This window comes from Spermophilus citellus (assembly GCF_964194105.1).
Source record: "Spermophilus citellus genome assembly, chromosome: 8".
Lineage (NCBI taxonomy): Eukaryota > Metazoa > Chordata > Mammalia > Rodentia > Sciuridae > Spermophilus > Spermophilus citellus.
In genome coordinates this window covers 35,631,105-35,654,139 of record NC_138189.1, presented here as the reverse complement: position 1 = coordinate 35,654,139, position 23,035 = coordinate 35,631,105, and the positions used below count along the sequence as shown (strand labels likewise).

The 23,035-nt window shown below is 35.2% G+C and overlaps 1 long non-coding RNA gene across 1 annotated transcript in view; it reads left to right on the top strand.

Annotated features, from left to right (window-relative positions):
• LOC308654808 overlaps positions 1 to 23,035 on the top strand; it is a 58,528-nt gene that overhangs the window by 5,213 nt on the left and 30,280 nt on the right. The window contains exons 2-3 of the long non-coding RNA XR_014023322.1: positions 1,274 to 1,371; positions 22,098 to 22,171. This is a non-coding gene — a long non-coding RNA (uncharacterized lncRNA). The remainder of the gene's footprint in view (positions 1 to 1,273; positions 1,372 to 22,097; positions 22,172 to 23,035) is intronic.

The following is a 23,035-nucleotide window of genomic DNA, read 5'->3' as shown; positions in this document are numbered from 1 at the left end:
AGGTGTATAATACATACAGCAAATTTGAGAAATATAAAAATGATCAATTTGCCACATGGAGGTCATTGGTTACATGGGGAGAGGGTATTGGTTATGTAAGACAGAAGCCAAGTTGTAATGAGCTGAATGACCAGATAGCAGGAGTGAAGACAACATTATACTAACTTATTACAGAAGTCTGATGTGGGATAGGAGCTGAAAAGGAATGTGTGGTCAAGAAAGAAGTTACTTATTATTAAAGATATACATTTGTGTGCATGAAGATAACATCTAAATGAGAGGGAGAATGATGATGAGAATATAGATAGAATGTCTAAGGGTCAGAGTCTTTGAGATTGCAGGATGCATCAAGATACAGTCAGCCTGTGATGGGAGAAGTGATACTTCCTACACCAGAATAAGAGGGAGTGTGTAAACCATGTGTGTCCTGTAGATTTATTGAGAGGAATATGAGCATCTTCTTGCACACTAATTGTCTCTTATCAGTGAAGATGTGTCATGCACATCTGCTGTAAACAAGGAGGAAAGAAGGGTGGGGATTGTGAAAAGTGAGAAATTATGAGATAATCTTGCCAGAAAAAAAAACAAAAAACAAACAGGTTGATAGAAAACTGTGGTAGAATTGCTAGAAAGTGTTTAGTGCCTACTTAAATTCAGTCACCAAAATTTATAGTGGAATCTGCCCAGTTACATGATTTTGTTTGTCTCGTGCTGTAGTTTGTGGTTACCAGTACAAAGGAAGCATATCTCTGGGTTCATGTAACGTTGGGGTGAATATCAGAAGCCATCCTTTAACACCACAACATGTCTAAATCAACTTTTTCTGTCTACTGAAGTAGAGGTTGGATGTAGAGATTTAGCTCAAATTACAGTAACATGGCACGGATTATTACCCTTCTCTATGCCCAACTTCTCTATGCATTTCCAGAAGCCTCATAACAATTCTATAGTTTAGGTATTATCAGTCCCATTTTACTAATGAAAACTGAATATAAAAAGGGTTCACTAAATTGTAAGTAAACTATAATTTAGAGTCAAATTAAATTCCATTTAATAAGATCTGCTTAATGCCTGCCACCAGAGTCATTTCATTAAAATAATGAAAGAGATTTTATAAAAGGAAAAACATTTTTTTTTTGCATGTAGGTTTTACTCTATTTTTCTTTTCTGCAGCAAAAGCCGAAGCTGCTGATTTTCACTAAACGTTTTATTTTTTTCCCCTTCTGGGTGGCAAGAAATTGAGTGAAACATGACCTGTGTTTTTTCTTTTCAGCTTTTTACACTTAGCAAATAAATATGCGACTTTGGAAAACTTTCCTCTTACATTTCCTTATTCCTGTTTGAAAAGTCTGAAAGGAAGATTCAAGCCAGGTACGTAGGGAGATCCTTTGTGTGTGTTTGCATGTCTGTTGATGTGTTAAGGATCAAAAGCAGAGCCTCTCACGTGCTAGGAGGTGTTCTACTACTGAACCCTTATTGTATTTTGGGAAAGTCTACTAAGGATTAATCTATGGCATGATACTACTTTCCTGGAAAAATATGGGAGATATGTCACTTATTGGGACTAGTGTAAACAACAAAAAAGTTGAGCAAAACAATTTCAATGTAAGTATCAGATATAGATATTGGACAACAAAGTCAAATGCCTATAGGAAGCTGGGAATGAAAGTTCAAGGAGCAAAGAAGACTGGGCAGAGCCTGTGGGGGAAGCATGTGGCTGAGCAACATGGGGTACCACTCATTTGTTTGAGCCAACTGATGCATGCAGGCTCAGTATTGCCAAATCCTTCCATGATTCAAGAAGAAATATGACCTAAAATGCTGTGGAATTTAGACACATTCAGTTGTGAAATTGAACAACCAGGTGGTTTAGGTACATGAACCTCTGTTTTGCCACTTCTGATAGACATACTTTTAAAGCTGTCACAAGGATCTTAAGCACCAATGTTGAAAAGACAAACAACTCATAAAACCTTCTTTGGTCATTGTACTATCATGTGTAACTAATTAAAACAAATTTTAAAAAATGAATTGTTTGAGAAATATGATCTATAGGTGGTTCCTGATTTATGATAGTTCAACTTAAGATTCTTCAACTTTATGATGGTACAAAAGTGATACATATTTAGAAGAATTCATACTTCAGATTTTTAATTTGTTCTTCCCCCCAGACTAATATATAGTATGATACTGGGCAGTGGGAGTGAGCCACATCTCCTTGTCATCGACAGGATCAGAAGGGTCAACAACCAACAGTCTACCGTGAACTGTGTTGCTGAGCTATGATGTCTGTCAAGTGAGGTGAATTAAGCACATCTTCCATTATGGTATTTTAGACTTAGTATGAATTTCCTGAGACCTAACCTAATGGTAAGTTGAGGAGACATCTGTATTGATATAATTTAGACAACTTTTAATTTATTTTTCAATTTAGAGAAGTTATTTGAGGAAAGGAACTACCTTCATGCCTGATGTAAAAGGAAATAAGAAAAGTTAGCTTTATTTCTTATAAGTCATGGGTTTCTTTCTAATGAGAGGGTTACCAGTTCATAGGCAAAAAAAAAAAAAAATGCTTCCTTAGGAAAGAAAGCATCTTTATTCAGCAACGATTCTCTTTTATGTACCAAAGAATTCACAAACTTAATCAGTTTATCATAATGAACCTCCAGGGGTAGTACACAAAAGCATTATAAGCCCAGCATGCAAATTTTGCAACAATAATGATATTGTGCTTCCTTCTGCATGAAGAAAAATTTTACAACTTTAGGTTTCTACTAAATTAAGTACATAAATACACAAAAGCCACAGTGACAAAAATTGCAACCTATTAGCTAAAGTTCACATGTGATATTGTCTAATTTCATCTCAAGAGCACTAAAATTACAAATAAGGTTCAAATCTATGCAAATTTCTTGCTGTTCTATAAATATGACTCAAACTTTAGTGATTTTACTTTTGGTCTTGAACTTCCTTTCCCTAACCAGGTGCCATACTACTATCAAAATTCTATTTGCTTGCCAAGCCCAACCTCAAAATAGTTTTCTCCTTGAGGATCCTAGTGACTGAAACTCTGTGCTGTAGCTATTCACTGGAAATTCAGGTGTGCTAGGGCAGGATGATGCAGTATAGGATGTGGATTGCAGACTTTCTTTTTATATAATGGAAGAAACCTAAAGGAGAGAGACTGACTAAACATATTGCTTTGATGGCTACTTTACAGAACTAAAACCTCCAAGCAGTTTGAATCAATGACCATTCTTTGCTCTTCCATGTCATTTCCCTAATAGTAACATGCAGGACCACAAAGATCAACCACCCTACAGAGCAAGGAGGAGGCAGAGTCAGGAGAGAGTAGTGTGGAGCCCTGAGATCATCCATCAATGACTTGACTAATGGCAAACTTCCTAAGAGAGGAGTCATCATAAAAAAAAGAATGAACCTTGTTTTATAAGAAAAAAATGTAGTTATATGAGAAATCATAGGTCTTAAAACAGAGTTATTAATTTCTATGAGTATGATCATTTTAAGTAGCCATATTACACTCAATTTTGTCAAATTTATAGTTATATAAGATGCCAATGGTCATTCTCACCATGACCCTCCCAAACATGCCTGCATCCTAATTCCAAGACACTGTGAATATATTACATTACAAGCAAAAGAAACTTTACCGATGTGATTGAGTTAAACATCTTAAAGTGGGAAGATTATCCTGGACTATAGGGTTTAGCCTAATGTAATCATGATAGTTCTTACAATAAGAAAGGGGAAAAATCAGAGTTCAGGGAAGAAAATACAATGGTGGATCTAGAGATCAAAGTGATACAAAAAGAGGAATAGGGGACCCTATAGCAGCTGCAAAAGGAAAGGAAACAAATTCCACCCCAGAAATTAAAAAAAAAAAACCAGCTCTGTGGTTCCATTTTAGATTCCATAAATATAAAAAATACATTTGTGTTGTTTTCAGCTATTAGATTTGTGATCATTTGTTATGGGAATGATGTAAAATTTATACAAGTTACATGCTTTTGTGGCACAAGTTGTTAATAAAGTTGTTCACACCTTACTCTCTTGTCATTTCATTTTTAAAAATAAAGACACAATTTCACATTTATCTCTATCCACTTTCATTCTATGGTATTCTGACCTATGCACATTATAACAACCCTGGTTGTCTTCATTTGCTTTGACCAGAAGTAGAACTTAAGAACTGGAACATAAATAGATTATTTTGGGTAAAATTCTGGAAAACACTGGTGATAGAGAGGTGAGACAGGGTAAGACAGACAGAAGAAAGCTAATAAAAGGTCATTAGCACGGTGGGCCACTGGATCTTCATCTGCTGGGGAACTTTGAGTAACCAAGCAGAAGGAATATCTCTTAGTTTTCCCCCATGGAGTAAGGGATTTGAAGTATTCACCTACCAAGTCTCACCAGCCCTTTGCTTGACCGCTGTTCTCAGAGAGTAAGAGGAGGTGATAATTCCCCAGAACTTCTTCTGGCTTGCTCTGTTCCTAGGCAGAACAAACTCCAGTGTTAAGAGAAAGCCCCAAGACAAAGGATCAGTGTTATTAATGGAATTGCACCCACAGTGCGTGGGGCCTCTAGAGGGGAGATGTGTTGGGGATTGACAGGTCTGATTCATAGCTGACTTTTTGAGACAGCCTTTTAGTTTTCTCTCTTTATCATCTGTTCCACTCTGTCAAGATTTGGGGATGTTTACAGTGCCAAGGTTCCTCCTTTTACATTTATTGTTTATGTAAACTACTTCTTCCATTTTTAAATGACCCTTTATACTCATTTTAGACCACCCCCTGGGACAATGTGATCCAATGAACTAGCTTTTCTAACTAAATAGAACTATGAACATATTTTCTGAATTATTTCTCCATTGCTTTGTACTTTTTAAAACTGCCCCCAACCATACCAGCCTACGACTTCTAAATTGTAGTCCATTTTCATACCCAAGTTACAAAGACATGAACCCCTAAAGCCATGTTTCCAAATTTGTGCTCCTCCTTGAATGTGTCTTCTCATTGTCTTTAAGCATTTCTCAGAAATCTCTCTGTAATATGCTTTAGGACAAATCCCCTGTACTTTTCACTCTGGTCTCCAGCTCTTGCTAGCCTGCTGCTGTAGGATGGTCTGAAAAGCTCAGTTATCCATTTGAGGTTCCCATATGTTACTCCTGCTGAAAACTCAGCACATGGACAGGACTGTTCTCTTCCTCTGTCTCTGCTTCTGAATCTTAGGATAGGACTGGTTATCCACAGAACGACTGGTCTCCCTACTTTCATGCTTGTCCTTGCACCCTGTATTCTCCTCACAGCACACATAAGCTTTGGTCTTCTTTGACAATGTATGTTCAGATCTTACGCCCATGTTTGAACCTCCCCAATGGCATTCCTTCACATAGAATGAATTTCAGTCCACCTTAGGCCTCAGGGGCCCTATGTAATGAAATCTCTGAGTTGCCTCTCCAGCCCTTTCCCTACTCCTCTCCTTTGCTCCTATACCTTATCACCTGGGCTTCCTCTGCATGCCACCCAAGTACTTTCTTCAGGACCTTCAAAAATGCTCTTCTAGTTGCATGGAATACTTTCCCCTCTGATATCCCTGCAGCTTGGTTAGTTCTTTCTTTGGGTTTCCTCAAACCAAGAGCACCACCCTCCCTGAATGTAGCACACTTCATGTCATACTTCAAATTTACCATTCTTCCTAGCACTATAGCACTCATTGCTGTCAGCTCTCATATTGTTTATAAATTTATTTATATTATTACTTTCTGTCTTCCCTTCTAAGAAAGGCAGAAACCTGGTCTGTTTTCATAGCTTTGTCTCTTGCCCTCCAAACAACACCTGCTCTCAGTAATATTTCCAATAAAGAAACTTTGGGCAGCCTTATCTTTTAGATGGGTTTATTTTCCCTTAAAACAGAGTTAATGAATGTAAGACTAAAAATAGGTTTTGATTTCTAATACAAGCTTGTTTTTCTTAGAGTAGCTAGGCCTAAAAACCCCTTCGGGAACCTACTGTCTGCCATCTCCACATGGTAGGGGTCAATGCTCTACTGCCCCTGAGATTAATCCAGTATCCCCACAGATGGAAGATGAGGTTGAACTGGACCTTAGTAGCAGAAAAACAAAAGCAAAAATTCCATTCTCAAGTCCTATCTCATTCTCTGCTTCTGGATTAATCCCCTTCGAAGACAACTGACAATGGATCATCCCTTCCCTTCTGGGAAGACAAGGTACTCTGACTTCTTATCTTAGAATACATATGTATAAAAGAGAACATTTTCTGCGTCTGGATTACTTGACTTTCCAATTCTGATTATGCTGCATCAAGACCTACCTTTTTTTTCTAAACATTCTTCAAGAGACATGACGGTCATACTCCTCTTTCACTGCTTCTTGGGTCTTCTCTATCTTCTTTGAGCACATGCTTCAACAAGAAAACATTATTTCCTGAGATATTTCAGTTAGCTCTTTTTGTTCTTGTTACTAAATTCCCCAACAAGAACAACTTAATGAAAGGAAAGTTTATTTGAGGCTCATAGTTTTAGAGATCCCTGTCCATAGATGGCAAGTTCTATTGCTCTGGGTTATGATGAGGCATCACTTTGCGGGGGAGGACCAGTCAATGGAAACTGCTCAGTTGATGGCAGGGTCAGGAAACAGAGGGAGGAAGGAAAGAGCTTCTAGAAGAATAACCCTTCCAGGGCTCCCAGTGATCCACTACCTCCAGTCGTGCCCCACCTGCCTGTAGTTAGTACCCAGTTAGTCCTCTCAAACTATGAAGGACTGATTAGGACACAGTTCTCATAATGCAATCATTGTACCTCTGAACATTCCTAAATTAACAGGAGCTTTTGGGGGACACCAAACTATGGCCAATAATAAACATAGTAGATAACCTTTCTGGTAAAGAAACATCTAAGTTTGTAGTTTGAAAGATAGAGATAAACAGATAGATGTAGATGTTGAAATATAGATAAACCTGAATAACAAGACAATGAAACATCTCATAGTTGAAACTATTTGACTTTTTTTTCTTTGCTACACATAGGACTTCTCCAAAAACACCAAGTAGGTTTTTGCCTCACATACACAAAATGATAGGGAACTACCATTAAATTCTTCCTTAAAAGATAAATAAATACATAAATAAAAGAATAATCTTCAGTAAAAATCCATTATTCCTCCATCTTTAGTCATAATTATTTTTAATGTTAATAATGAAAAATTTCTAAACTTCAGAAAAATATTTTGAAATCCAGTGTCAATTTTAGTAATAATTTTTAATTACTTTCAGTCTTAGGCAAAAAAGTCATCATCTTTTTGAACTTTATGCAATCCATGTTTCCATGTCTAGTAGTCCCTTTCTATGATATTAGGAATTCAAAACCAGCAGCAAGACATCTTTCTGCCCAGTTGTCACAAATTGGTTCTGAATCCAGAGAAGTGCTTTGGAACCCACCTATTTGTGACTTTCTCAGTAAATGATGCGCAATAGTTGAAAGGATCCTGGGTGTTAATCTCTTGAATTTCTTCAAGTCTTTGCTCAAGTCCCATCTGTCAACCAGATCTCCTCTGACTACCACCTCACACTGCTTCGTCCTCCCTCATAAGCCCCTGGACCTGGGAATCCCAGTCCTTACCCTGAGTGGGGTAGTCAGAGAACAGTCCACACACCTTTTAATGTTCCTGTTCTCAAGAGAGGGAATTTCATACCCTTCCTGGAGTGTGGTTCAATTCAGTGACTCTTTGGTGAATAAAATGTGGCTGAGGTAATGGGATGTCACTTATAAGATTAAGTTATTAAAAAACTATGGTCTGTCTGTCTGTCTCTCTCTCTCTCTTTCTCTCTCTCTCTGTCTTATTTGCCTTGGATGATGCAAGTTGATATTGGAATCCTCTCCATATCAACTGGACTGCTGTAAGCAGTCCAATGCAGAGGTTTGCTTTGTGAGATAACAAAATCTCCTGCCACTAGCCATGTGAGTAAGCTTCAAATGACTTGGGCTGACCACATGACTTGATCTTCATGAATGTCACCCTCTTGAGAAACCCTGAGCCAGAACCACCCAAGAAATTACTCCCAGATTTGTGATCTTCAGAAACTTTGTGAGATGATAATTGTGCATCATTTTCAACTGCCAAATTTTGAGATAATTTACTATACAGCCACAAATAACCAATATGGTGAAATCATTTTTTTAAAGAAAATATTCCACAAGCTATCTTTAACAAATTAGCTCTACTCTACTGGATAGCTACTGGAAACCTGTGAGTGGTGAACAATTAAAATATAGTAGTGTGACTATAAAACTAAATTTTCAGTTTTAATTAATTTAATTTGCTACATGTGGCCAGTGACTACAGTATTTAATTGTGCTTTATTAGATAATTGACCTATTATTGTTTTTCATTGTCTGATTTCCCCATCTAACACAGAAGAATTTGCTCTGCATTATCTATCTATCTATCTATCTATCTATCTATCTATCTATCTATTTATTTATTTATTTTGATGCTGGAGTTTGAACTCAAGGGCACTCAACCACTGAGCCACATCCCCAGCCCTATTTTGTATTTTATTTAAGATAGGGTCTTACTGAGTTGCTTAGTACCTCACCATTGCTAAGGCTGATTTTGAATTTGCCATTCTCCTGCTTCAGTCTCTCGAGCCACTGGGATTACAGATGTGCGCCACCATGTCCAGCTGATCTGAATTCTTGTATGCAGAGATTTTTGTGTTTCTTTATAAATGTAATCAAGTGCTTAGAACAGTATATGACACATAGAAGATATTCCATAAATATTCAAAGAATGTCTCAATTTGGGCAGCAGTAATAAAAATGCCATAGACAGACATTTATTTCTCACAATTCTGAAGGCTTGGGAAGTCCATAATAAAGTTCCTGGCTGATTAAGTTTTTGGTAAGGGCTCTTCTGGTTGCAGAGAAAAGCTTCTTGATATATTCTCACATGGTAGGCAGACCATCTCTCTCATTTCTCTCTTTCTTTTTGTCTTTTTTCCATGCTAGTAATGGAAACCAAGATATTGTTCTTTAGGCAATCACTCTACCACTGAGACATGCCCCAAGCTGTTCCTATGTCTCTTTTTAAGGGTACCAATTCTATCAAGAAGACTTCACACTCAGAACCTAATTATCTCTAAAAGGTGCCATTGCTAAATACAACTACTTTGAGAATTAGGTTTCAACATAATTGTCTTAGTTTATTTTATGTAGTTATAACAAAATACTTGAGAATGGGTAATTTATAAAGTGAATAGGTTTATTTTGGGGCATGGTACTAGAGATTGAGAAGTCAAAAAGTATGGCACCCACAGCTGTCCAGCTTCTGGTAAGGTCCTCCTGCTGATCCAACTCATGGAGAAAATAGAAGGGCAAGCAAGTACATGAGAAAAAGAGACCAAACCCCAGAGATAGGTAACCTGTTGCTATGAGAAAGGCATTAATTCATCCATGAGGGCTCTACTCCATGACCCAAACTCCTCTACTAGGCTCCACCTCCCTACCCTGCTGTTGAAGAATTAGGGCTCCAACACATGGCCTCTCAGTGGATATGCTCAAACTATAGCATTGTTAATTTTGGAGGTACACAAGCAATCAGTAACAGGGTTAATAAATGAGATGCAACTTGTATCATATTTCTGTCTCACATATAATCAACTCTGCAACAATCTCTCAGGTCTCAGTTTTCCTGGATTTAAGTTTGGGTAGGGGATTGAATACAAGACTCATGAATATCTTTTCTATACTTGAAACTATACAATTGTGTCTCCTCTGAAATGACATCTTTTTTTAAGCGACATTTAATCTGCTGCTGCTCTTCTCTTGGCTAAGTGAAACATCCAATAGATGTCTAGATAATTGAAGTCCCCAACCACTAATAATTTCTGCTCCAGTTTTGTTCTCTGTATTAGGCAAGGAACCATCATCCCAGACTAACTTTGATTAGATGGTCCTGACCAGTACTATATTGATGTCATATCTCTTCCACTGTCATCCACCTGCTCTCTACTTCATGTGTACACTGTTTTGAGAATTTTTATACAAGTATCTCCTTGGCACATAATTCCATATCACATGATGCTGCTTTTAAATAGATATATCTTTCCATTTCCCTTGCCCAGTCTTGTGTTCCACCACCTGGGGATTTTTGTGAGACCTGGGTTATTACTTTTTGTTGTTGTTGTTAACAATCACTATAAATAAAGACATCCAGCTGGGTGTGGTTGTGCATACCTGTAATCCCAGTGGCTGGGGAGGCAGAGGCAGGAAGATTGCAAGTTCAAAGCCAGCCTCAGTAATCTAGCAAGGCACTAAGAAACTTAGCAAGACCCTGTCTCAAAAAATTGGGGGGGATGGGGGAGGATGGGGATTTGGTTCAGTGATTAAGTATCTCTTTGGACTAAAAAATAAATTTAAAAAATGTAAAATAAAGACATCTGAAGCTCTATTTCTTTCCCCTGTTTTCTTTTAAGTTTCTTTTTTTTTTTGGTCACTACCAATATTGACATTTTTGTATACTTACATGTATGTATTTTTATTACAGACTTTTGTTTCTTGGGAATTTTCTTCCCACCTCTACATATCTTTGGAATCCACTGGACAAAATTGAGATGTAGGTAAAAATGTGGCTTTCCACCATCATATTATTGATATAATTGCCTTTTATCAAAATCTCTTCCACATTCACACTCTACATTTGAAAAGAAGAGCAAAATCTCTCATACGTTGTTGTTTCTTATCAAGGACTTCAGTATCAATAGTGATATAATTCATATGTATTTTGTCTATGGTATCTAATTCTTCATGAAGTAGAAAAAAGAAGCAGAGAATAGTCAGCAGATTTGAGTTTTGGTCATCTTTTCATGTTTCTGGGCACTTTGAAAGGTAACATCTTAAATTTTCTAGGGAGAGGGATACAGAGTATAGTATAGCTTGAAGAAGCTCCATACCCAGCACAAGAAAAAAGGAAACAACAACAAAAAAAATTTATCTGTATCTCTCAGCCTTAAATACCTGTTAGTTTCCCATGTCATCCTCTTAGAATTATTAGAAAAGATTCATTATGATCAAGCATGTATTTGCATTCACTTTATTATATTGTTAAGATGTGGGATTTGAAGATTTGGATTTGTACTATGTGATAAGAAATAATGTTTTCTATTTTGCTGGTATGAGCCTGTGTTTATTTTTTTCTTTTTCTTTTTATTACATTGTTTTTTTTTTCAGATTTTGACTCCAGTTAATTTCCCTTCACTACCTTTGAATTTCTTTGCCTTTCTCACTTCCTTCCCAGATCTTATTTTTGTCTGGAATCTGTTCTATTGTTTCTAGAAAGGCCAAACCTCGGAAGAAATTCTTCTAGAATTTATTTTCACTATTAAAGACATCAACTTGTATCAATAAAAAATATAACTTACTGATTTCTTCAATTAATAATTCAAGCACATTACTCTCATTTGTAAATGAGATTCCAGCAATTAAACACATCACATTCTAAGACATGTATTCATAGGTGATTTTGTCAATGTGTGAACTTTATAGAGTGTACTTAAAAAAGACAGCTACAACCTTAGTAAGCAATTTCTATCTCATGGGATTGCAATTTCATGTGTTGTCCTCTTTAAGAATGTCCTTATGCTATGCATGGCTTTATAATTTCCCCCAACTTTCTCATAAATTTCCATTGCAAGTTTTACTTCTTTGTCATACATTTTGCAAATGAAGTTCTTAGGAACCTGTTGTGGAACCCTTTCTGGACATTCTCCACAATTCCTCATATTATCCCCATCGTTATTGCATGTTATATCTGTGGTTCCCAAACTCACGAGTGCAACAGAATCACATAGAGGGTTTGTTAGGACAGAGCAAACACCTGGATCTGTGGGGCTAGAGAATCTGCATTTCTAACAACTTCACAGGTCACACTTATACACAGGCCAAGGACCTCATTTTGAGAGTCACTGGATTAGGGAGTCAGGAACTCATTAGCTCACCAGGCAATTCATGGTGCTGGCTGATTTTGGCAGGAAAAGAAGTGATAGACTACTTATGGCTCAGTTGGTGGGAATTTTGCTGCCATGGAAGTCTGCTTTCTAGATGTCTTGGCATATTTTGAGGAAGTTTCTATAACTACATTCTTAATCTTCCTGCAACTTAACAATGTCAACAGGTCAATTTAAAATCTCCTTCATCAGCTCAGGTGGTGAGCACAGAGGCATATAAATACAATGGGGAGCATGCTCAGTTCTTCTTGAGCCCCTCAGAGTATCTGGAGCCCCCTTCAACCCTAGCTGACTTGTTTCACGATTAGGTGTCCAGTGTAAGTGTAAGAAAAAAAATACAACACACTCACAATCTAATCTCTTATTTTTATTTGATCTCCAAATATCCCACTCACTCCACCCCCTCAAAACTCCAATGATAATTGGAAGTTTTATGCATATGAATGAGTTTGGTGATTTCAGGGATGTTTATATTCTGGAAACTCAAGCATTTAATTCTGGAAAACATTACAGAGCATTGCATTGTGGGCCTGAGCCAAACTACAAAGTCCCAGGACAGTTTGTCCCAAACTTAGTTAGCAGTTTACCTGAGGGAATTGGTAGGATGAGCATCCAGCTCATATAGGTATATGTTATTTAGACACTAGATGAATTTTAGAAACTTCAAAAACAATTTGCAAGCCATTCAAATAGCAGCATCCACTTATGTAGTACAAATAGTAAATCATGAATCATTTCATAATTCTATTTACTTTTATTTTGAATAAATGAAAGAAGCTTTTAAAAATTAGCAAATCAGTCCTGATCAGTAAAATGGCTCCCATAGTTTATTTTCTCTATTTTACATTTACCTCCCCTTTCTATAATAGTGGTAATAAAAGTTACAAAGCAATCCTTGACCACTTATTAAGTGAAAAAGATTTGGGCTAAAAAGTCCACATGTATTATTATATTCATCTTACAAAAATCTTATGAAGTAGATTCTATCTATATTTTGTAGGTGAGAAATTTGAGACTTAGATGGAGCAACTTGACTAAGATCACAAACTACTAAACAGCAGTAAAATAGGGACTTTTCTAACTCCCCACCCTGACCTTTGCTCATTTGCTGTGAGAACCATGACTGTCTCTGCCAACAAAGGTGATTTTCTGGCTCTACTTCTAGGTTTTCCTAGGGTTCTTGTATAGAAAGAGCCAAAACATGTGAAGCCAATTTGTCACAGGACAAAGCTGATAATCAATGATACTGGCTGAATTATAGAATGGAAGAGAATCAGTAGCAATTCTAAAAGAGAAAAACCCAAGTTAGTGGGTATCTTGTAGCCATAGGAGCCTGTTTTCTAGATTTCTTTGAACATTTTGAAATAGATACTAACTATAGCAGTGTTCTAAATCTTCCTATAATCTAACCATTTCAGTAGATCAGTGAATATTTTTCTTCTTTTTCCTGCTATTTTCCCTCCTCTTTGTTTCTAAAACAGAAAGGAAAATCAATTGAAATTCTTAGATATGGCTTTAGAATTTTTCATCCATAGTTATTTTTCCCTTCCTGAACTCCTATTATTTAATCTATTGTTATTTGGCCTCAATGATTTTGTTTTCTCTGATTGAGGTTAGAATTATATGGGAAGGGCTGGGGATGTGGCTCAAGCGGTAGCGCGCTTGCCTGGCATGCGTGCGGCCCGGGTTCGATCCTCAGCACCACATACCAACAAAGATGTTGTGTCTGCCGAGAACTAAAAAATAAATATTAAAAAAAAATTCTCTCTCTCTCTCTCTCTACCTCCCTCCCTCCCTCCTCTCAAAAAAAAAAAAAAAGAATTATATGGGAAATCCTGAGATTGTTTATATATAATTAAAAATTCTTTAGGAATAAAGGATTTATAAATCTTTATGTGTAACAACTGTTTCTAGTTTCCAGCAATAGAAGCTAAGGTGGTAATAGTCCTTAATTCCAAAAACAGAAAGGGCTAAAAAGGATATAAAATTGAGTATTTACATCTATAGTCAAGACCAGAATGATACTTCTTTGTCATATTAAAAACACATAAAGTCCTGGAGTTACACTTTGTTTTTTTTATTTATAAAAGTAGTATTCTAATCCCTTCATTGTGACATAAATGTTAACTATAAATAACCTACAAATATGATGAAATAAAGTTTTAAAAATTATTCATTTGACAAAGTACTTTAACAAATATTTTCTTATTTGATTCTAACTCAAAACTTGAGACAGACGACTTCTTCTTCTTCTTCTTCTTCTTCTTCTTCTTCTTCTTCTTCTTCTTCTTCTTCTTCTTCTTCTAATATTTTTAGCTGTAGATAGACACAATACCTTTACTTTATTTATTTAGTTTTTTTTTTAATGTGATGCTAGGATATGAACCCAGTGCCTTACACATTGTAGGCAAGTACTCTACCACTGAGCCACAACCCCAGAGAGACAAACTTCTTTATAGAGAATCTGACGCTAAGAGAGGTTAAATGAATTACTTAAGATTATAGGACTAGTACTTAAATACTTAGTTATTCTTAGCGTTTCCCATATACTGTACTGCTTCCCTGTTTTATTCTCTAAAAAGCTCAAAGGGGAAAACACACATTTAGCCTTATAAGTTCAATATCATATAAATGAATAAATATATTCAATATGATAAAATTTTGAATCTTAAGGATCATTTTTCGTATGGTTATAATCCTAATATCTTTAATATTCTATGGTTCTCTGTTAAGTTATAGCCTCACATTTACTTCAACAAACATTTTAGACAATATTGACTTATTTTAGGTGGTAGACATTCTGGAGCTCCTAGTGGGTGACTACAATTACCCTTTTCTAAAGCTATCTGGTTTACAATCAGAATCTAACAAGTCTTTTAACATGAGTTAACACATATTTACTGTGATACTTTTGAGTCAAATTTTAAATGACAAGTTCTAGAAAAAAAATCAGTTCTAGAACACTAATAATTTTAAAAAGGATGGAAAAGAGAGATCATGCACATAGCATAAGATCCATACCTTTAAAACATACTGGTCAGTGATTTTTAGTGTATCCATACATTGCATAACCAGAACAACTATTTCTAGAACACATTAACCATTACAAAAAGAGATCTTGTACCCATTAGCAATCACCAGCCATTTATCCCTCTCTCTTCCTCTTGTGACTATTAATCTATTGCTGCATCTGTGGACTTGATTATTCTATACATTTCATATAAATAAGATATTCCACTATCTGGCTTCTTTCACTAAGCATAAGATTTTCAAGATGTATCTATGTTGTTGCATGTGTCAGTATTTCATTCCCTTTTATGGTGGACTAATCTTCCACTGTATGTGTACATCACATTCTGTTAATTCCTTCACCGGTTGTTAAATATTCAGGTAATTTTCACATTTTGGCTACTGGAAAAATATTTAGTGAGCGCTTAAAAAGACTGTGAATTCTGTCATTGTTGGGTGGCATATTCATTATGGGCTTGTTAAGTCTGGTTGGTTTGTAGTGTTGTTCAAAGCTTCTATTTTGATGCTGATTTTCTCTTTCATTGTTCCATTTATTTTTGAAAGGGGAGCATTAAAGTCTCCAACTAATATTGTTAAGATTTTTATTCCTCCCTTCAATTCTTTCAGGTTTTGTTTCATATATGTAAAGGTTAATTGTCAACAGGATTGGATTAAGAGATGCCAAGCATTAGGAGTCTTTTGGGTGTGTCTAGGAATGATTAGCATGTGGAATAGCCAACTGAAATGGAGACCCTCCCCAAGTGTGGGCAGCACTGTCCAATAGGATGATGGCTTGGTTGAAATAAAAGTTGGAAGAACAGGGACACAACAGCAGATGCAAGCTCCATTCATCTGCAAGGGGTTCTTGATTACTGCACAATCCTAGGATACTGGACTCTTTCTTCTTCACTCTTCTAAAGTGAATTCTTCAGAAGCCTTCCATCTGGGACCAGGGTAGCATGTTGATCCTTCTTGTTCTGGGGCTTCAGCCTCTTGGGAATGCACAGCATCTGGTTCTTCCAGCTCTCCAGCCTGCAGATGGCCATTGTGTACTATCCAGCTTCTGGTCACATAAGCAAACCTAAAAAGTCTCACTTTTATAATTAATTATACTTCCTGTTGACTCTGTTCCTTTAGAGAACCCTGAATAATATAATGTACTTTGGGACTCTGTTAGGTGTATGTACGTTGATAATTGATATAAATTCTTGGCACATTGACTTTTATCGTTATCAAATATTCTTTATTTACACAAATGACTTCTATCTGTTTTGTATGATATTTGTATAGCCATTTCAGTTTTGTTTTGATTATTATAGGCATAGAATGTCTTTATCCATCATTTTAATTTTAATATTTTTGTGTCTTTGGTCTGTAAGTGGACCCTAATATGTTCTTTTCTCTCATTCTGCCAATCTGTGACTTTTAATTGGGCAGTTTAATCCATTTATGCTAAATGGAATTACTGGTATGCCAAAATTTATTTTTGCTTTTTACTACATAGGGCTATTTGTCTTATAATTTTTTTTTCTTAATTCTTTCAATACTTTTTGTGTGTGTTTAATATTTCCTGCTCCTCCAATTTAATTGCTTTGCCATTTCATTCAGTACATTTTAAAAATTACTCCTGTAGTGGTTGCCTTGGGAATTATTATTAATCTCTTTATTTGCAATAATCTATTCTTGATCAATAGCACCTTAAATAATACACAAAACTCTTTTTCTATATAACTGCATATTTTTCTTTTGTTTAAATGCTTTAATTTTCACCAATTATATGCTTAGGCATTGTATTACCATGAACTTAGATTTATAATTATTGCATTATATAACTGTTTAATACAGGTCCACAAAATAAATCAAATAATTAAGTATAAAAATGTGCAAAAATGTATTTATACTATATTATATTTATATAAAATAACTTTTATTTCTCTACTTTCATTCTAGAACTCCTATTACTTGTATCTTGGTGCATATGATTTTAGTGTCTTATGATTCTCTGAAGTTCAGTATATTTTTATTCATTGTTTTAATCTTTCCATTCCTCAAATTATGTGATATCATTTGGCCTATACAGTTTGCTGAATTTTTTCTGCTTAGTGAAATCTGCTGTTTATCTCCTATAAGTTATTTTTTCTTTCTATTTGTTGTACTTTTCAATTCTAGAAATTATATTTGATTCCTTTTTAAATTATTTTTATCTTTTAATAATTCTTTTTTTATTTAGATATTATTGTAATATTTTGATTTAGTTTTCCAACACCATTTACTTTAGAGCTTTGATAATTGATATAAATTATTGGCACATTGACTTTTATCTGAACTATTTAAAATATTTGAACTATTATTTGAACTATTTTAAATAGCTATTTTTAAATGTTTGTTTAATAATTCTCAAGATCTGGGGTTCATCAGATATGATTTCTACAATTGTTTTGTCTTGTACTACATATTATGGGTAAGGCTCATTTTATTGTATGTTTTGTAAATTTTTGTTGAAATCTGAACATTTCAAATAATATAATTTGGCATCTTAAATGGTAAGATTCACCCTCTCCCCAGGATTTTTGTTGTGGTTGTTGCTTCTGCTTATTTTGGTTGTTTGTTTAGTGACCTTCATGAACCATTTCTGTGAATTCGCTATCTGGTGGTATGCTGCCACTGAAGTCTCTACAAAGTTTTGTAGGGTTACTAGACGATTAGATCGGAGTCAGCTAATGATGGGACAGAGATGTCTTTGAATATCTGTAACTGACACATCTGCCATTGTTTTTCCTAGTTGCTCTGCGTGTTTGTTTCTCCCAGGCTTCTACACTCCTATCAGTCAATCCCTTAGTCTGCGTTTCCTGCTTGTAGAGCCACAAAGCTAATCAGAGGTGAAAGTTTAAGGACTTTTCTGGGTCTTTTCTGAACATGCATACCCCACATATGAAATCAATCTTCCAGATTCCCAGGAATATACTGAAACATTTTAAAGCCTCATGGACCTCTCATTTTGCAGCTTTTCCTTTTAAATGTTTTGATTAGGGGCTGGGGCTGCAGCTCAGTGGTAGAGCACCCACCTTGCATGTGTGAGGCACTGGGTTCAATCCTCAGCAGCACATAAAAATAAATAAAGATATTATGTCCAACTACAACTAAAAAAAATTTTAAAAAGTTTTGATTAGTCTTCCAACTGTTATTTGTTGTGTCAGGCAACATTGATGTTTAAAAAATTAGCACAAGATAAGTTCAACTGAGGTCAAATGAAGACACGACTTTTTCAGTGAAATCTTCCAGGGAAGCACCAGGTGGGGGAAATAATGACTCCTTTTTGGGAATGAGACTTGAAAGTGTATCATTTCAGTTCTGCTCCATCTGGTACTAGGAATACTGGCTGTTGTTTTTAAGGTTGTTCAATGCTGTTGAGTAAGGGAAGGGGATAGCATTAGGGTTATGTGAAAATGACACAAAGCTCACTGTTTTTCCAAGACTCAGCTGCTATTCTTCCTTAAATGTTCTGCAGTCTCTGTTGCAAGCCTTTGAATAATTTCCAGAGTTCTGAAAAAGTTGATTGTGATAATTTCTTGCCAGTTATTTCATTGGTTTTATGGAGAGACAACTTTTGAAATGTCTTACTCCACCATATTTATTGATGTTACTCCTAAGAATGGTTGGTCCTTAAACTTTTCATTGCTGGTGGTGACTTAGTATTCTGTGATCTTTTAGTACGCTGCATAAAATCTGTGGGTGCCATTGTGAGATGAATCCATGTGTGTTCTTCCACTATTTTGGACAATATGCTACTTAATTGATTAACACATGAAGTCTATTTTTCACCATAAAATTCTAAAATTAACCCCTAGTTTAGGGACTCTTCATCTTAAAAAGGTATCAAAACCTACTACAAAAAACCCAAGAACAAATTACTTCAGAGGAATAATCTAATAGCAAATTTAATATGTATATTTAATTGTAGAGCCTACCAACTACCTTACTTGAAAAATGATTTTTTTTAATTTAGTCATCATAGTTGCTGAAAGGGCTTAGTTATAGGTTAGATGAATCTTTACTGATGACCTAGAATGGGATAAATATAAGATGAAAAGATTCCAAAATCAAAATTAATTAATGTTTGTGAAATATCTATCGCATGATGTACTGGTGCTATACTCAGAAACCAAGGGGTTGAACCCTTTAGAATCTGGAAAAATACTTAAAATGTCCATCTCTTTTATGAATAGTAGATGTGTTTCAGAGTTTTAATAAAACTATTTAAAAGAGACCTTCCATGGCGGGGGGGGGAATAAAATACTATGCAGTTCTTGCTTACTTTAGACCCTCCGCAGACTGTAGGTTCCAGGATTAGTGTATAGAGAGGTTTATAATGCACAATGAAAAGATATCGGGCAGCTAAGATATAGGGTAAAATCATGTAGATCAGAGATCATTTCATTTTACAAGTTCAAGTTCAAAATTACTTTTAAAGGACAACCATGAATAACATACCATAATAAAAATGAAATTGTATGTCATAACCTGCTAAAATATTGAGAAATGCTTCAGCGACTTTACATGTAAATTTATTTATCTCCTTTCACTATTACAAGAAAATTTATTGTTATATTCAAAATTTTGGACTTGTTTTTAATATTTACTTTCTTTTCTTATTTTCCTTTAATGAAAAATATTGGTACAAAAGTACAAAAATTACTATAATTCACATTTCTTTGTCTGGGTTATAGATTTTAAGTCTGCATATAAAGAAACCAGGGAACTATGTGAAAATCAAAGGCAACTTCAATTAAGACCTATAGGTTTCAGGAATTTGTGGAATACTTGTTTCTTCTGTAATATGTGATTCAGATGATTTTGCCATTTTTCTCTCTTTAAGTTACATCCACATTGATGTTAGGCTAGTTCACTTATGGAATTTAAAAGCTTGTCTGGGTGGTTTTATAATTAGGCCTTCCCAGGTAGCAGGAAATTTTGCTTTTCTTTCCCATCTAACAGCTGTGTTCCCAGCTGGGTCTGTTTGTTATAAATGAAAATGGCTCTTTAAATCTACATTCTCTGCATGATCAAGCTTGGCATCAGATGCAGCTTCTGGACGATGCCAAAGATAAGCACCAAAGGGTGTCAGATTGAAACTCTGGATCATGGTGTGTTAGATGGCGTTATCAGCCATAATTGTATATTTCTAGTAAAGTCAAGTGATGTGACCGATGGATCTTTGAAACGTAAATCACTTCCAGTCTTTGAATGTTTTTGTAATGTGATTGAGATGAATCCCCATGATATGTTTATGGAGCATAATGAACTGTGAAATATGCAGGAATAGAGGTTGTGGTAATATAGGACACTTGTTGACCTGAATGATGATATTCCTTTGCTTTAGGCTATAGGCTTATGGAAGAAGATAATCATTTCTCCAAATAGTACCCTCAAACATCACAGAAGAGAAGGATGTCTTATTTCTTACTCTTATACTTGATTTGCCTTGCAGTTCATTCACCCTTTAACCTGCTTATTCATATCAATGAATTGTGCAAACTTTGCACTGGTCTTTGTAGTATATATGTATCAGTTTACTAAAAATTCACAAAGTACTTATCAGTCTAAAAAGGCTAAATAACATTATAAGTTTATTTTTTCTAAGTAGCACTTTCTGGCAAAACCATTTCAGTCAATGTCTATAAAAGGGGAAAGAAACTCCAAAGATCTGTATAAATAAAAATCTATATAAATCTAAATCTAAATAAATATAAATATATTGTTGACTTCCCTCAGATTACTTAAATTATTATTTATAATTTTCAAAAGCTTGGTTAAAAAAATCAGTTGTATACAATTTAAAAGTGAATGTTCTTCACCCTTTTAGAAAAGAGATAAATGAAGTTCATTTACCTCTAGTACATTCTTAAATATACTGACTTAGTTAAAAAAAATGTGTACATTTTAGGTATTCCTCTGGGGAAAATCTTTCTTTAGTTCTGATTGGCTGTTTTGTTTTTTAAGATTCTCAGCCAGAAATGTTTATAAACTATTGAGCATATTGTTATGTTATGAACAGCTATTGAGTATATTGTTACCTAACTCATTTTGGTAATATTTTTAATTGAACTATATTCAACCTGAAAAGTCTCATTTCACTTCTACCTAGCAGTCTATAATCACAATGTAGAACATGAGAAAAAAGCCTCCCCCTCATTTTCTTTCTGGTTTAATAACATTTCATCATTCATTATTGTGTTTTGCACTCTCTGGTAGATTTTTGAATGGTGAATATACCTAATTGAAATAAAGCAAGACATAATTCAGAGATCTCAATGAATTAAGGAGGCTTTGTTTTTGAGCAGTAATTCTTGGGTTTGTTGCTAATAACGTGGGTTTTCTCTCTTTTTGGAGGGCATCACATATGTTATACAGTTGGATGGCTTATTAGGATTTCTGGCAAAAGCTAAGATTTATTTAAAATAGAAACCATTTAGAGTATATAAAAAAGAAATGAAATTTGTGTTCATGTGACTATGTTTCTGTGAACTTACCTTTCGGCATTGAGATCAGACCCTTAGAGACATGAGCTCATTTTTCCTTGTTTAATCAAAGCAAATAAAATCAGTACTAACAGTTCAACTTTCTATTCCATTTGTATTAATTGAAATTCTAGCACAAGGCCTCATTTAAAATTTAGCACCAGCATACTTTAGTTAAGACTATAAAAAATGAGGCTATTGATTTATAATACTCTGTCAAAGACATTTTTATATTAGAATATAACACTATATATTCCATTAAAGTTTGTTCTTCCCCCTACGCAAGAAAAAAATGCTAAATTATTTAGTCAAATAATCCTTCCTCTTAGAAAGGCATTTTGAGAGGTGTTAATAAAAAATTGTGTTTATGATTACAGGTGACTTTTTAACTATTTTTTTAGTCCTCATCACATTGGTAACTTATATGTTTGATCATTTAATATTACCAGGTAAGCACTTTAATGAAGTTTCACATTTAACACTACAAATCAAAGAAATTATAGCTATTGTTACTTTTATTTCACAGGTGATAAAACTGAGATTCAACGAACAAACACACAAAAAGACAAATCACTTGCCCAAGATGAGGTGTGTTGCAAGGTATGAAGCTGATCTGTTAATTCCAGGCTCTTAACTATAACACTGTACAGTTGCTCCTTATTCCAGGATTTCATCTTCACAAATATCATATGCTTAGCTAAACTATATTATTAATCCTCAAATCAATATTTAATGCATTATTTCAGTCATTTGCAGCTATGTGCAGAGTGGTAAAATATCGGAGTCACCTGACTCTCATGTTCCCAGCTGAAGCTGAATAAAACATTGCATTAATTCTTTATTCAGCTTTCACACTTTAAGCAAGTGTTTCTTTCATAGCTTAAGTAGCACCACATATTTTGCATTTGTGTGTTCTTGTGTGCATATGATTTCATGATGAAGTGGCCTTCCACAAAAAGAGTGCAAGTGCTGTCTAGTGTCCCAAGTGCAAGAAGGCTTGTGCAGGTGTGGGTTATGGTGCTGTTGGCAATGAGTTCAAAGTTAATAAATCAACAATATACACTTTAAGTAGAAACGGTCAAGGTAACCTATTGATCAGTTGAAAAAAAATTCGATGACCAGAGGCTAATAGGAACCTAATTCTGTATTTCTTCTAGTATCAGTGAGTTGTTCAGTATGCACTAATTTGGTTGAATTTTATAGAACATAACTGCTATGAATAATGAGAATCAAGTGGGGTGGCACACTCTTGTAGTTCTAGTACTCGGCAGGTCAAGGCTGAAGGATCATTTGAGCCTATGAGTTCAAGACTAGCCTGGGCAACATAGCTGAGACTTCACAAAGGAGAGAGAGCCGGTGGGGGAAGAAGAGAGAGAGAGAGAGAGAGAGAGAGAGAGAGAGAGAGAGAGAGAGAGAGAGAGAGAGAGATGGGGACAACTGAGGAAAACAATGTGCATATGTTAT